Here is a 4742-nt window from a genome sequence, read left to right as displayed (position 1 = left end):
ATGGTATTCACACTGAGCATTTGCATTATACCATTTAGGAAATGGGGGCAACATTGGTTTCAAATAGAATAGGGACAACACATGTACATTAAATAGGCTTTGATATAGCTCGCTATATGACATCGGTATAGGCGTAAACTGAGGCCCGTCTGTATTTGTCTTCGTATAAGATTCTTGCTTTAAAGGGCCCTGATAGCTGGTGGTCTTCGTCTTTGGTCGACCCACAGTGATTGGTTTTGAGTAGCCCCTGTTATATCTGCCTACATTATCCCCCTTATTCCCTTTCTTCCTTGGGGCCTTTAAAGTATTGATTTGAGAGTTCCACTCTCGCCCTTTCCGTTTGTAACGATCTTCAAATTGTTTTGGGAACTCCACCCTCTCATGTTCTATTTCTGCTTGATCATCAATGATAACAGGATTAGTTAAATTGCCCATCGAGTTGGAACCTGAGCCAGTCTGGAAATTCACCGGTGTCGAGGTGCTGGTCAGATATTGGGGTCAGATGTTAACAATTACGCTTTGTGGATATACATTTGGTTGTGCTTGGGTATTTGTTGGGGTGAAGCCTGAAGGATATGTAGGGTCCTCATTATTATCCCCAAAGTGGACCATTGGGGTCTTTCCTCTTTCTAACCCTTTAGCCAATAACTAGGTTAACTAACACATTATATTTCTTTGGAATTCTAACAACTGATCTCTCATATCTTGCTGAAATTTGGTCAATTGCTCTTGCATCCGCACTTGCATTTGCTCTAATTTCTCCAACCTTTGGTCCATTTCTCTAGCCTTTGCTTGGGTACCGTGAGGGTGTTGGTTTTCCAAATTAACTGAAATAATTTTACTCAATTAGGCTTTTTCAATGGATTTTAATGCATATGATGTCATGTAATGCGAATGCATGAAATGAATGCATAAAGAGACGTTGATTCTGATTCAATTCCATTTAGAAAACTTCACTAGAAGACAAACTTCTTTACATAAAACGGATGCATGTACGGCCTCGCCCTCATACTTCAAGAAACATCAACCTCTTACTTCATCTGGATGTTTAAGATAAATCTCGCAAATTTTCAATGAACAACACTACTAGCTCCTTTTTGCTTGATCTTGGTTGCAATCCATCGTCTGCCCATCCTCGTAAGGCTTATCAGCTTCTTTAAGGAAGTTGGAATGTCGGTAGCTCTCGAATAATCAGCTTGAATCCTAGGGCCATGAAGTAAAGTCATGAACTCTTCCATCACCCTTCTTGTGTTTCTCGGAATATATTCAAGCAACTGTATTATCTTCCATTTTATCAAGAAATCCGTATTCCATGACAAGCTTTCTAAGTTAGTAATCGAACTTGAATCAACATTTCTTTTCCAAGATGCAAATGCAATGCAATCATAATCAAAACAAAAGAAAGCGGGTTAGTACAAAACAAAAACGAACAAGAAAATAAATAGAGTACCTACTCGGGTGACCTCTAGGAGTTTCGCATAGTTCTACTTCGGGCAAGTTCCTAAGGTTCACTATATGTGGTTTGGCTTCTAAAGCAAGGGTACCCGAACCAGCAGATTCCTCGGTCCTCTCCCATTATAGGCTCATATGGACCGAGTTTGGTTCAGGGGAATACATTTCCCTATGGCTGCACGGAGATGAAAATCTCACGAAGACATAGGTACGGATATATCCCGAAAGTGATCCACTATCCTGCACGGAAGTGAAAACCTCACGAAGGAGCAGCTTCTCACTCCCACTTAGAGGGGTGAAATTGACCATGAAATGCAAAATGCAAATAAACTAAAAGACTTAGATCAATTAAGCAAATACATAACAAAGGAAACCAATGAATGCAAAAGGGGAAATCATTGCTAAAACAACATTAATTTTCGACAAGAAGACACAAAATAATCAATTTTATGGCTCGACTCTCTAGGTCCCCAGTGGAGTCGCCAAGCTGTCGAAACCATTTTTTTGAAAACAAAAATTTAGTTGTCGACTTTAAAAAAAAAATTGGAGTCGCCACCGATCCTTTATTAAGGTGTGATCGGCTCACCATAAAAACAATTCTGGTCTACAAAATCTGAGAAAAATGGGTTCGGGAGTCAGTTACGCACGAGGAAGGGTTAACACCCTCGTAACGCCCAAAATTGGTACCGAATTGATTGTTTTATGTCTTGGTGTCGAAAATTTGAAAAGATTTTAAAAGAAAACTTTTTACTCATGAATGAATTAAAACAACAAAACATTCTTATCTCAAAGACATAAAACATCACACCCAGTGAGTTAGGGCACAATATTTTTAAATCTTCAAAAATCAAATTTGTCTTGTGATTTCTTAAAACTCATGCATTTTAAATTTAAGGGGATATTCGATTATTTAGATCGAATGAAGAAAATCGAAACCCAATACGTTAGGGCACAATTTCTCAAAATTTCATATACCAAATACTGCCTTTTGTTTTAGAAATTCTTATTTCGAGAGGACAAAATGTCATGACCAGTAAGTTAGGACCCGACGTTTTGGATTCTCGAGAATAAGCTTTTGCTTGAAATTTGTGTGATTTTATTGAAAAATACATACTTGGCTATCTAAATTCATCGAAAATCAATCGAAATCCAATACGTTAGGACACGATTATTTTCTCGAGAATCATGAATGCCAAATATTTTGGAAATTTATAAAACATGATGATTTTAATGCTTTGACAAAACCAAAATATATTTTCTTTAAAAAAATATAGTAAAATGCTAATGTACCACATAAAACCAATACTTTAATTTAAACTATACATGTAAATGTATTATAAAAATGTTAATGCATATATATACACGTATACAAAAAATTATAAAAATAAAATAATAAAACATGTACATATGTTTGCAAAATAAAATATGATATATAAGTAAATTTTAAAAATATGCATATGCATATATTAGACATGTATATAAAAGTTATGAAAATAGAGTGTAAAATATGTATAGGTATATAAAAAATATAAGTAAAATATATTAATAACTTATGAAAAATGTGTATATATATCTATATGCAAGAAAAATGCGGAAAATATATTTAATAATTTTGAATAGTATATGTATATACATATATTAAAAATATATATATTTGGATTAAAAAATATGAAAAAGTGTATTAAAATTATAAAATATAAGTATATGTACGTATATATATGTATATAAAACTAAGAAAAATAAAGTGATAATAAAATATATATATATATATAAGACATGTATATATATTGTAAAACCATTTAAAATATGTACATATATATATTAACATACATATGCGTATATATATAGATATAATAATAATAATATAATATAATAATGACAAAAGGGCCAATTTAAAACTTGAAACAGTGATTTGGGGCAAATTCGTAATTAAAATAAACAAAATTGGGGCAAATTAAAATACGCGCAACAGGAGGAGGACCGGAAGGGGAATTTTCCCAAACCTCCCACGCACTGCGTTTAAATGGGATTAAAATAAAACAATTTCAATATTTCATAGCAAAATTTAAAAACATAAAATCATAATTTTGAAATGATGGAAAAATGAAAAAGATTAAAAAGGTAAATAGCCCATTAATAAAACCCCATTTCATTTGCAGCCAACAAAACCCATTTCAAACCCAAATCAAAACCCCAGTCCAATTTCAGCAATAGCACCCGCAAGGACTGCTTCTTTCTCTTCTGCTTCTCACTGAAATCTTCCCCTTTTCAACTCCGATTCGGACGCAACGCAGCAAGGGCATCAATGGCGCTCCACCACTGGTAAAAACCTTCTCTTCTCCTCCTTATTTCTGTTTTGCACACCCCAAAAAAAAATAACAGAGAAAGCAATAAAAGAAATGAAGAAAATCACCTTCCAAAATTTTTCTTTTCTGATTCTTTACCTTTGTATTTTCTCTCTATTTCAATATATCATTTGTCTAACCCCCTTTACAAATTAAAATCGGCCTTTTATAGCCGAGATATACAAAAAAAAATGAAAAAAAATCTATCTATCCTGTTATTTTTTTGCATGTGCTGCCGTTTAGATCAATTTCTCGCAGGTATGGAAGTAGTGGAAGACGTGCGTTGTGCAGGGCAACATGCGCGACGTGCAAGGGCGACATGCGCAATGCGCGGGTGCTGTTGCGGCGTGGGGCGATGGTGGCCTCTGAGGCTATCTGCTAGTTAGGCTAGGGTTTACACAATTAGGACCTTTATTGGGCCAAATGTATTAGGATTAGCCCAAATGTAAATGGACCGTTATTTTATTTTATTTATTTTTATCCAGGCCAAAATTTGCCTATTACAATAGCAACATCAACCGAAATCATACATACAGTCTCTTATACAAGCCCTCGAGGCCCTAAAAAGACATTGGAAACGCATCGGGACTAAGTCGGAAACATATGAAATTTTTTGAAAAAAGGAAAAATTTTTCAAACTACAGGGGTCACACGACCAAGAGACATGCTTGTATCTAAATTTTTTTGAAAAAATTATGCTTTTGTCCCTAAAATTTTGAATTCATTACAATTTAGTCCCTAGCTCATAAAAATGAAAATTCATGCAATTTAGTACCAACCCATCCTAGCTGAATATCAATTAAGTCCCTAGCAAGCCCTATATTATATTTGTTTCACATTTTTACCATGAACATTTTTCTATTTTTCAATTAAATCCCTAAATGACAAATTCATCAAAAATTTCTTTACAAAAATTGCTCAATTATAATCAAACATTCATTTTCA

The 4742-nt window shown here is 34.1% G+C and overlaps 1 long non-coding RNA gene across 1 annotated transcript; it reads left to right on the top strand.

Moving 5' to 3' along the window:
• The first annotated feature begins 3555 nt into the window (after window positions 1–3555).
• Window positions 3556–4297, top strand: LOC107945486 (uncharacterized). The gene is made up of 2 exons (XR_001696579.2): window positions 3556–3774; window positions 4056–4297. It is a non-coding gene; the product is annotated as an uncharacterized lncRNA (long non-coding RNA).
• Window positions 4298–4742: the final 445 nt, after the last annotated feature.

The sequence above is a fragment of the Gossypium hirsutum genome, chromosome D12 (genome assembly GCF_007990345.1).
Source record: "Gossypium hirsutum isolate 1008001.06 chromosome D12, Gossypium_hirsutum_v2.1, whole genome shotgun sequence".
NCBI classification, from domain to species: domain Eukaryota; kingdom Viridiplantae; phylum Streptophyta; class Magnoliopsida; order Malvales; family Malvaceae; genus Gossypium; species Gossypium hirsutum.
Note: the sequence above shows the minus strand (reverse complement) of the source record. Positions and strands in the feature narration are given on the sequence as shown.